Below are 12,346 nucleotides of genomic sequence, written 5' to 3'. Positions count from 1 at the left end.
ATGCAGATACTTTCTCTGATTGTACAAGCGACATATATACAAGTGTCTCAGAAGATGACAGTTCTTCACAATATAGTTCTGATTCAGATGACATGGATGTTAGACCAAACAAAAAACCTTAGTGATTGATTCTGATCCGGAAAGTGAAAATGAAACACGGTACTGGAGAACGCTCTTTTGCTTCTACACAAGAGTGTAGAGCTTAACCCAGTTAATTTACATGATAGGGAGTTAGAAATTTGCAAATCAGATTGCTTAAAATATTGTCAGTGACTCCGAGGAAACGTGATTATTGAGTTTGTGAAAACCCAGATGAAGTAACACCACTATGCTTCATTCAATATGGATTCTCTTAGACTAAGCCATGTCACACTAATTCATTTCTTTTTAAAGAGGACCTGTGAAAGGTATCCATAAAATGGGTTGTTAAAGTTAAGCATGCATCAAAATCACCTAGTGGGTTTTATAAACAGACTGCTGGGCTCCAATTCGAGAGTGTCAGGAAGTCTGGATTGGGACTTGAGATTTTGTATGTTTCACAAATTTCCAGGTGATGCTGGTGCTGGAATCACATTTAGAACCACTGGGCTTCCCTGGTGGCACAGTGGTTAAGAGTCCGCCTGCCGATGCAGGGGACACGGGTTCGTGCCCCGGTCTGGGAAGATCTCACGTGGCCCGTGAGCCATGGCCGCTGAGCCTGCGTGTCCGGAGCCTGTGCTCCGCAACGGGAGAGGCCAGAACAGTGAGAGGCCTGTGTACCGCAAAAAAAAAAAAAAAAAAAATAGAACCACTGGAAGAGTCATGGTACACTGTGCTTGATTCCCCTCTTGGGGTAACGAGCTTTGACACCATCTGCAGAGATAAGTCCAGATGTGATGTAAGTGCCTTTTCAAGCTGCATTTTTCTTACTCTGCAGGCCAAAATGATGTAATGTCTTTCACTAGAATTTCTGTTAACTGTGCTCTTGGTGACCATTAGAAGTCTTGGCATACACAAGCTTTATTCAAGTTGCCAGGTTGAGTCATGCGTGCACCATTTTTTCTTACTTCAAAAAAAAAAAAAAGGAATGCATTCAAAGTTGTTTAAGTAGAAGATGCATTTTTAAGAGGTTCTTACATGAATCATAGAATTGTTGGGATGGCCAAAGAAATATACTTAAGGATAAAATTGCAGGGATAATGCTCAAAACCATACCATTAAACCGTAGGCCTCCTGCTATCTCCTAACGTGCAAACCATTGTCAGTCCTGTAACCTTACTGCTTTATTAGTCCACCTTTGAAATCTTCAGCATGTCCACAGCTGCCATCCCTTCCAGCAGAGTCAATTCTTCCCATGGAGACTTTTTCCTCCAGTTGCCCACCTGTACACTGAGGCCTGTAGGCATCTGTGAATCTACATCTCAAGTCTGTATTCTAACCACAAGCAAACTAAGAAATGTATGTTTTTGGACACTATCTTGGAAAGGCACTACTTAGAATATGGGCACCTTATTCAAATTTAGGGAGATGTTCCAAAAATGTCAGCTGTCCCCTCAGCGGTTATTCTGGTGTGTCATAGAAAATAATGCCAAACATAATGTAAGACAGTTTACCATCTCCCGTGGTACCGTGGGTACACTGTCCTGAGCTAGGTGGTTCTTGCTTCAGGTCCCTGTAGCTGTAGTCAAGTAGTTGGGACTACTTCGTCTGAAGGCTGGACAAGACTGGGTGTCCCAGTGGCTCACTCACATGGATGTCAGTCAGTGCAGAGAGTTCACTGGGGCTTCCAACCCAAGCATCTACACTGTCTTCTGTCTGAAGACATGGACCTCTTATAGCATGATGGCTGAATTTAGGAGAAAAAAAGTGAAGGGTAAGTGTGAGACAGGAATAGGAAGAAACTTCCAGTTCTGTAGAGCAGGGGTCCCCAACCCCCATGCCACAGACCGTTATTGGTCCGTGGTCTGTTAGGAACCAGGCTGCAGAGAAAGAGGTGAATGGCGAGCAAGTGAAACTTCATCTGTATTTACAAACGCTCTCCATTGCTTGCATTACCGCCTGAACTCCGCCTCCTGTCAATATTATGGTGAGTTGTATAATTATTTCATTATATATTACAATGTAATAATAATAGAAATAAAGTGCACAATAAATGTAATGTGCTTGAATCATCCTAAAACCATCCCCCTCCCCAGTCCCTGGAAAAATTCTCTTCCACTAAACTGGTCCCTGGTGCCAAAATGGTTGGGGGCCACTGCTGTAGAGGACTGTCCCTCTGTTGCAGGAAAATTGGGGTGTGAAAGAATGGTTACTTCCCAGGTCTTGGGAGAGTCCTTGGGACGGACATCCAAGTAAGGGTCTTTGGCTTCACACAGGGATGAATTCAAGAGCGAGACAAAGTAGAGTGAAAACAGGTTTATTCAGGGAGATACACACTCCATAGACACAGTGTGGGCCATCTCAGAGGTGAGAGGCCCCAGGGTTCAGGGTGGTTAGTTTTTAATGAGCTGGGTAATTTTTTTTTAATATTTATTTATTTGGTTGTGCCAGGTCTTAGTTGCAGCAGGCGGGCTCCTTAGTTGTGGATCGTGGGCTCCTTAGTTGCAGCTTGCCAGCTCCTTAGTTATGACATGTGAACTCTTAGCTGTGGCATGCATGTAGGATCTAGTTCCCTGGCCAGAGATTGAACCCGGGCCCCCTGCATCGGGAGCATAAAGTCTGAACCACTGCGCCACCAGGGAAGTCCCATGGGCTGGTTAACTTCATAGGCTAACAAGTGGGAGGATTATTCTAACTATCTTGGAGAAGGGGCAGGGGTTTCCAGGAATTGCACCACTGTCCACTTTTGTGTCGTGATGCCTGTGGGTGTGTCATTTAGATGCTAGTGTATTATAATGAGTGTATACCGAGACTCAAGGTCTACCGGAAGTCAAACCTTCTGCCATCTTGGGCCTGGCTGGCTCTGACTAGTTTATGCCGTACCCTCAAAGGCTGTGCCCTGCCCCCTGCCCTCCTGTCTGCCCTGCATTTGGCACACGGCCACTTTGTTCATAGTCTGTGGGTCACAGGATTTGCCCAGGTCTAGAAGGCACAGGAATGGCAGTAAGACGCTGTAGAAGAACTTGTAGGTCAGGGGTTGTGGTGGTGAGCATCTTTGCAGTACACCGTCTGTCAGAATGTGGCTTGGAAGTAGAGACATGGATCATTTCTGCAGCTAACTCAAAAAACAGACACCCGTCTCATACCACAGACACACACACACACACACACACACACACACACATCTTGGCATTCAATCAGATGTGTTCCACCGTTGGCTTCAAATACTAAGCTAATAGTCTTTACTACCTACTTATCTACACATACCCAGCCAGATTTGAGGTCATTTGCTGTGATAGAAATAGGAAGGAAACAAGTGGAGGAGTAGATGTGGGACTTCCCTCTTACTAATCACAGGTGAAGAGTAAGGTTCATCAGTGCAGGTTTCCATAGTGACGCTGTCTAATGACGTACAGCATTTAGTCCTTTCTCTTCTGTCCTAAGATAATTTTCTGAAAAAATAGTTATGCTACAAACATGGAGTTGGACTGGACCATCTGGTTGATGCTCTACTCTTTTGAACTCAAATCACCCAAATTGGATATCTTCATGAATTAGGAGGTTCCCATAAAATTAATAAGTTATATATTAGAATTGATCATTAAAAACTAAAGGATCCATTCATTTTGTATCTTTCTCAAATGTTAGGCTGTTTTCTCCCCAGAAAGACAATTGTGTACAAGGTCACCACCGCATTTTCCTTCTTGACCGTCAATTAGATGAGAGACGAATGATCCTCATGACTCCACCTGCATCTGAAAAAAATAGGAGAAGTGGGTACTGTCACTGGCTGTCTCTGTTGAGAAGCTTTATAAGCACAGCTTTGTTGTGGAACTGCTGTAAAGATAAAAGAATTCTAGACAACACTCAAGATTTCTTCATGCTTGATTGCACGAGGCATTCCAGGGACACCCACCAAGGTTATTTACAAGTACTTACTGAGATCACTCAGAACTCATTCCAAACCCAAGAGCTTCGTTGAGTCTTTGGAAACCGCTTCCAAATTCCAACAGTTGCAAAAACGTTATTTCATCTGAGTACTTGTAAAATCATTTAGTGCAATATGAATACAGTTTAATATATTGAGTTATAACAAATGAAAACTGTCTTACATCTTGAATTAAAGAATATAAATGTCCAGACTTCCACTTTGCTTCCTGCCCCTTCACAATTTGTCATCACTTCAATGTAAATAAAAGGCACCCCTAATCTTAAACTAACAATTTGAGGCTTACCTTCTAGAATTCAATTAGAGGAAGAAGTTGGGAGTCTCAGGATTCCATGTATAAACATTTACTTAATTTTGCTACTTTCAAAATGAATGTACTAGCCTCAGTTAGGCCTGAAGTATTAAAGTCCAGGGATCCTAAGATCTGCCGTGTCCAGAAAATGATTTTCTGGTCTTCGGCTGAGGAAGAGGACAGAAACTTCTTGGCCTTTTGGCTAAGCTTAAGTGTAGTATCTGTTCTTATCAGTTTAATTACAGGATTCTGCGGGTATCACATTCTAAATATATCTCAACTCCATCCTTTGTTCTTTATCTCTACTTTTAGTGCCCATGTTCAGCTTCTCATCCTCGTTATTTTGTTCTACTGGAATATACTGACGGAAATGGTCAGACTCCGTGCCTCCAAGCTTGTGCCCTGTATAACCATTAGAAAATCTACCTTAAGTATGCAACTATCTCATGGTCAAAATTAAATAAAGATTAAAAAAAATGATTTTTTAAAAAAAGTATCTAAAAGCCACGTTCCTTAGCATGACGTAGCAGGAGCTGGGTGACCTGGCATCTCTTCCCCTCACCATTAACCAGTGATTTGTAGTTTTCTCCCAAGATTGAGAAGGACCCTACAACAGGGTCCACTCTTACTGGAATGCTAACCCACCTGTTTTTGGTCTGCCCATCACCTGTGTATTCTCTTTTTAAGGATTTAGCCCTGGATCATTTCTAGAAATTTTCTCTTTTTTTCTCCATTCCTCAGTCTGAATTGGGTTCTCTCGTTTTCTCTACTCCCCTTAAACCCTGAGCATCTCTCTAACGATATCCTTAGCATATTTTATCATCATCTGTTTGGTCCATCACAAAGTTTGAGGCCCTCTGCAGGCAAGGACCATATGTTACCTTTATTTTTACACCCATAGCCCCTAGCATAAGTAAATGATAAACACTTGTTGAAGGAACAGATGGTTTTGTCCTCTACCTGATCATTTGGAAGAAACTTCACATTCTTAAAAAGATGTTTGGTATCCTTTGTAAATGTTCCAGGAAATAATTCACAGAGAAATGTTATACCGTAGAAGTTAAAGTAACTTTGAGTTTATTTACATCACTTTTTTTTTTTTTTTTTTTTTTGCTGTACGCGGGCCTTTCACTGCTGTGGCCTCTCCCATTGCGGAGCACAGGCTCCGGACGCGCAGGCTCAGCGGCCATGGCTCACGGGCCCAGCCGCTCCGCGGCACGTGGGATCTTCCCGGACCGGGGCACGAACCCGCGTCCCCTGCATCGGCAGGCGGACTCTCAACCACTGCGCCGCCAAGGAAGCCCCATCAGTTTTTTAAATGTCAAGGTTTTGTACCCACATGCAACATGCAGAAGTAAATTACAAAGAGGCATTGTCACATTAAAAAAAAAAAATTCGCAATACTTGTTAAAGTACTTGGTGTAGGGACCAGTGCAATGGGGTTTTGTAGTAGGGAAAGGAGATTAGGTTCAATTCCAAATACAACAAGGAAAAGTGGGGATTTATAGCTAAAAAGCAGTGTGGAGTCAGTGGCTAGAAAATTACTAAAAGGAAATATTGGGGATAGGGTGGATTCTGCATAAACTGACTTAGCAAGAATCTTGCTGAACCTGGTCTCTTGAGGATGTGCCTGAGGATGCCAGCTCATCTAAAAGGGCTCAGAGGAGTCCAGGGCTAGTTTGGTTGAGGAGAGTATCCATGGCTGTCAGTGCCAACATGCCATTAGCACTGCTTCATTTATTACATCAATGCCCAAAATGTCTTTGAAGCAAGAGTAGTTTATTTCCCCAAGGAAGTTGTGGTTCAGAATACGTATAAAGTTTGAATTGGTTCATCTTTCTTCAACACCATAAAAATGATTTCTACCAATAACCCTATAATAGAGACATACTATCCCAGAAGGATATTGAAAATGAAAATCACATGTGATGATCATTTGGCCAAGTCTGTGACTTCCAGTCGCCTGGGTTCTCTGCAGCCCTTGTACCCACCTCTGAGATGAATAGAATGTATTCAGGAAAACATTTTTAGTTGCTAAAGAGTTAGCAGAGCTAATTATACAAACATCAAACCTAAATTCATAAGTGAAAATAGCGTGATTTGAGTACACATACCATAGACTTTTTCCTTTGTAGACGGGAATCACTGCACAATTTGTGAATAAGCCGTAAACAAACAACCATTAGCCGATCTATAAATGTAAAAGCCAAATCATAAGCAATTATTCAAAGAAAATGCCCCTGTAAATTACTGGTTAGAAATAACGTCTGTGAGTTTAACAGAGAACTATCTCTCCAAGTTCTTATTAAACCTACTCATCGATTTTTCTTTTCACAATTTGTTTAAAGGTCATGTGAGTAAAGGGAGGGTTGAGGGGTCTGTTCTTTCTGGCAACAGGTAATGTGTCTTCTGTCCATCACTGACTCTCAACGGAAACCAAACAATGGAAGGGAAAGAGTTTGGTGAGATGAGCAATAACCCAACTTTAATTTTGTCCCCCTGCTTCTAAGTGCTCAGCTGGGACTCTTAGCTAGTTATGAATTCATGGAGACGTTTCACAACTGTGCGAGCACACCAATACAATTGGTGTAGACAACACAATAGCTTGAGAGTGGATGGGAAGTGCTCCAAATTCAAAAAGTGACAGGACACACAAAATTGAAACTCACTATTTTTGTGAGAACTGAATTTCATTCAGTTTTAGCCATAAAAATGAGCCATAAAAGGACTGTTTCCAGTTGCAATTTCAGGAAAAGACTGGGATAGCATGACTCAGAAATACACATTCAGCATGTACATTCACAGTCATCTGTGACACCAGTTTTATACATGCGACTTGAAAACAAGTATGCCCTTATTTTAAGAATAAGAAATCCCTTTGTATCTGAAGAATTAAGGTTGTCAAATCACGTGATTATAGAGGAAAAACAACAGCTTTTCCACGTTTTATATCTCTGGGACAGCAAACTGTCTTTAGGGACTGTTTTAATAGATGCCTTTCCGAACATTAGTGCAAATGGGCAACTTTTCTAGAGACAACGTTAAGAAAAGGCTTCCTAAGTAACAGTGATGTCTTGACTCATAAAACTTAATCATCCAATGAAAGGCATAACTGGCATTTTGGGATGTTCCAGCTGGTTGTGCGTAGTGGTTTTAATTCCAAGCAATGATTCCCTTTCTTTTCTTTTCTTTTTTTCTTTTTTTTTCTTTGGCTGTACTGCGTGGTTTGTGGGATCTTAGTTCCCCGACCAAGGATTGAACTTGCGCCCTCGGCAGTGAAAGCACCGAGTCCTAACCACTGGACAGCCAGGGAATTCCCTTCTTTATTTTTTTTTTCCTTCAGTTTTATTGAAGTACAGTTAATTTACAATGTTGTGTTAATTTCTGCTGTACAGCAAAGTGACTCAGTTATATATGTGTGTGTATAGACACACACACACACACATTCCTTTTTATATTCTTTTCTGTTATGGTTTGTCATAGGAAATTGAATATAGTTCCCTGTGCTATACAGTAGGACCTTGTTATTTATCCATCCTATATATAATAGTTTGCCTCTGCTACTCCCAAACTCCTTCCCTTTCTTTCCCCCTCCCCCTTGGCATCGCTTTTCTTTTTTAATGTAGCTCAGATTCCCTCTGCCACTTTCAACAGTAGTTTCCAGAGAATCTGCGCTTAGAGGTGACAGGTTAAGCAGCTATCGAGAGGCTGTTGTTTATTGTTCTCTACTAAGGTTATTAGGCTTCATGACACATTTTGTCATTGACCTGCGCATATTTAAATAAGGCAGACATAATACAGAATTTCTATAAGGAAAACCTGAGAATAACTGCTTCAGTTTTCTTTTTCTGTTATTAACTCTTCCCACTTTCACCCCTTTTTCGTATCCTCCGTTTTCCACCTTCCATGATTAATGGTTAATAAAATACATAGAATGATTGTTGGGGTAATACCATGCAAGCTACACTTGCTACTAAATGGGCAGTTCAGACAGACTCTGGATTTTAAGAGGGAGTTGCTTGGCTATGAACTGTATACTTTAAATAAAAATCTTTGGAACACGTAGGGGGAACACTCCATCTGTTTTGGGAGTCCCGATCCTATATACTCCCTGGAGAGTGGGAAATATTATTTAGATATGTAACTAAGAATGTCCATGAAAGGGAAATGAAGAGGTCATTTTAGCTCTTGTCTTCTCTTTCTCAAAAGCCTTGTAGTAGAAAAAAATAAATTCTATTTTTGAAAGGAAACTAAATTTTACCAAACCTCCCATCACTTGCATGAAGCAAGAGGCATCCAGAAATGCTAGAAAAAAGAGTAACACTCACAGGTCTTTCTGAAACTGCATTTACTTTTGTTTTATGTTATTCTTTTCCATATTTTATGAGTATGCTGTTAACTTTCAAATATGGGAGTCCTATTATAAGTTAAGAAATAATTCACGATAGTAGATTTGGCGAAGGACTTAATGATCAAATATGGCTATTCTTCATGAATGAGTAATTGTTCTTTTTCACAGCTGGTAAAGAGAGTACACGAAAAATGAATGTCCTAAATAGATCTGTATTAGCAATATACACAGAATACATGAAGAGAATGATCCTCTTTGGTCCTCTCATGAAACTTTTATACAGGATTCAGTGTGACTAGGAAATACCATACATATAGAGGGAAACCCTACCAGTATATATTTAAGTAGTGGAAATAAGGCCAGTGTTGGTTAACAGGGGTTATACACAAACCTCCTATAAGAGCATGGGGAATGCGGATGGCTGGGGAGGGCACAGTAATTTTGGCAATGATTATCCTGCTATGTAAATGTGAAATCTCTTCTTGATTATGTCAGTATGACACTGAAATCATGGAACTTTATAGTCTAGGGTTCTAATTATTGGTCACCACAAGGCAACTCTTTGTCTTAATATGTGGACTCTTACATGCTTAAAATCTTTAGGACTTTTTAGGTTTGTGTAGATTTTTATTGCTTGGTTAATTTTTTAATGTTTTATATTGTGTATATTTTATTCTCTATCATAGCCCAGGATTTAGAAACGCCTAACACCTAATCGTTACTCAGTAATTATTGGCTGATTGATGAATAAATATTGTTATTGAGAGAAGCATATCAGAGTTTGTGAAACAAGGACTTTCTGGAAAATGTAAGATACATGGGTAAAATTCACAAAGCATTACCATTCTTCATTGGTTTGTGGGAAAGACAGAACCCTTTGCCAAGAGCAGAGAAGTCACTTTTCAGCTTTAACTTTTTAAATGGACTTTTAAAAGCTCATAAGACAGACCACCACCATATAAAACGTCAGAGAAGTGAACTCTCAAGTCTGGTATCTAAATACCAAGAGAGAAGTTTGGTGAACTGATTGTAGAAGGTTTTACTACAATCCAGAATATTAGTAAGATGGAAAATATGAAAAAGGCCAGTTTCCTCTCACTTTTCAGGAGGTTCGTGTAAAATCCCTTCTTGATTTCGGGCTGGTGTGAGGACATATGAAAAGGTCTGAGAGAAGAAAGCTTGGGGGTATGGAGAGTGGTGTGAGACCTGGGCTCCCACAGTCACTCCTGCTTGAAAGGCCCCAGTGGGTTTCAGGAGGATTAGGAACCCCAGGTACATTTTAGGGGTTCAAAGTCAAGGGAATCTTGTTCTCCACTTTCTGCTTGGAATTCTGGGAGGAGACCATCACACAGTAGGATAGAAGTCACAATGTGAACCGGTATCCCTTGCTAATACTGTAGCAAATCATTCTTTATGTAAAGAGGGATTAAAAATGAGTGATCATGAGAAGGTAAATCCACGTTAGCAAGGCCTATTTGGAAGCTTCTGGTGTTTAGGCTCCAGGATATATTATCTTATACTATGGACACAGTAAATATTAGTTCATTTTCTTTCCCTCTCAGAGAGTTTCATGCAAGTCTGAACAAGATAGGTGCCTAGTAGGTGATCCTAGGTAAATCAGGGCCAAATTTTAGAAACTTCCAAAGTCAAGCCTAAACACTAGCCTCATGATTATACTTTATCCATAATAAAAACAAAACACTTTACATCATCTTGAACACAGAAGCAACTCTTAGGAAAGAAATGCTAGCCAACTTTATATTTAAGGTAATTTAAGGTAAGAGGAATTGGACTGACCTTTTTAGTTTTTTAAAGAGTTATTTATTTTATTTTATTTATTTTTGGCTGCATTGGGTCTTAGTTGCGGCATGTGGGCTCTTCGTTGCAGAGCATGGGCTTCTCTCTAGTTGTGGCATGTGGTTTTTCTCCTTTCTAGTTGTGGCGCGCAAGCCAGGGCACGTGGGCTCAGTAGTTGTGACACGCAGGCTTAGTTGCCCCGTAGCATGTGGGATCTTAGTTCCCTGACCAGGGATCGAGCCTGCGTCCCCTGCATTGCAGAGTGGATTCTTTACCACTGGACCACCAAGGAAGTCCCCTGACCTTTTTAAAATAGGGATGAAATTTACCTTTTAGTGTACCTATGAAAAAAGATATACTAAGGCTATAATAATAATTAAGATATTTGAGGCAGTTCAGGGAATTGAAAGAGCTGTAAACTGTTTCACTAAAGAAAATGTATAATTACCCAAGAATATGCAAGTGAAATTTTAAACAGGAAGAATCGTGATCTGAAATCATTAAAGTTTCCCAAGGCGAATGTTTAGATTGATTCTAATTCTGGCTCTTTGGACTCATAGAATGTTTAGGCTGGAATCTTTGACCAACCTGTTTGTTAAATAATGCAAGATCCTGTACAATGTGTGCTTTTGTTAAGTTTTATTTTCAGCCCTGGTGCTTTTCTGTGCATTCAATAAATCTAGTACAGAATGAGTCTATTGAATTACTTCAGTTCGATTAGACCTTGTTCTACACACTAGAGGTACAAATGTGATTCAAACAGACAAAATGCTGAGAGACTTTAGAACTAAAATAGTCAAAACTACTCATTCTGCAGAGAAGAAACCTAGACCTTATAAGACGGGGAATGTTCAAATGTCTCACAGCCAGTTAGTCACTGAGAAAGGACTGGAATGTGAGATCCCGACTTTTAATTCATTTTAATTTATTTAATTCATTCTTTGACCAGTTGTCATCTCCCGAGGGAAGCAGATTCCTAGTAGATACCTGGAGTGTTACGTCAAAATGGACCTTCCAGCCATAAAAACACAGCTCTTGGTTTTGTTTTAATGTGAAACACTCAGTAATACATTTTTACCACATAAAATTCCTGTTGGTGATATATATATATTGCCTCTTTGAAAACTTTACCAATCCTGTGTATGTTGCTTAATTGGGTAATGACTAACAGCTTATGACAACATAAATTTGGAAAATAGCAGAATGTTGTACAAGATGTATTCACAGTGTACACTGTAAGTTTATTCTCATCTCTCCTCTATTTAGGAAGATTTTCAGTACATTTATGAAAGAAGACATACTTATGCATTTTGAAATTTTATTAGAATTTCCTTGTAAGTGACGCAGTCTAACATGGATGAAGAATTAAATGTCTTTAGAATACGTTTTGGAGTGTGTATAGTACACTTCACTATGATTAGGTACGAGCTATGTGGAACTTATGAGCCACATTTTTATCTCTATTTATTGCACTATAAAACATGTTCTGGGGCTTCCCTGGTGGCGCAGTGGTTGAGAGTCCGCCTGCCGATGCAGGGGACACGAGTTCATGCCCCGGTCCGGAAGGATCCCACGTGCCGCGGAGCGGCTGGGCCCGTGAGCCATGGCCGCTGAGCCTGCGCGTCTGGAGCCTGTACGTCCGGAGCCTGTGCTCCTCAGCGGAAGGGGCCACAACAGTGAGAGGCGTGCGTACCGGTTAAGAAAAGAAAGTACCAACAGATACTTAGCGTACCTTAAATTATCATTGTGGAGTCTAATTAAAAAGACGTTTACTAGTACACAGTAAATACACCTGAGACTAAATCAGGGTAGGGACACAGTTGTTTGTTTTGTTTTGCCTTGGCTTCTGAATGTTTTCAATCTCTGGGGACTGCTATCA

At 40.5% G+C, this 12,346-nt stretch overlaps 1 pseudogene; it reads left to right on the top strand.

The window, feature by feature from the left end:
* The first annotated feature begins 4,501 nt into the window (after positions 1-4,501).
* Positions 4,502-4,610, top strand: LOC114897722 (annotated as a pseudogene).
* The last annotated feature ends 7,736 nt before the right edge of the window (positions 4,611-12,346 follow it).

The sequence above is a fragment of the Monodon monoceros genome, unplaced genomic scaffold, assembly GCF_005190385.1.
Source record: "Monodon monoceros isolate NGI ecotype Baffin Bay Population unplaced genomic scaffold, NGI_Narwhal_1 Super_Scaffold_17, whole genome shotgun sequence".
Classification (NCBI taxonomy): domain Eukaryota; kingdom Metazoa; phylum Chordata; class Mammalia; order Artiodactyla; family Monodontidae; genus Monodon; species Monodon monoceros.
Note: the sequence above shows the minus strand (reverse complement) of the source record. Positions and strands in the feature narration are given on the sequence as shown.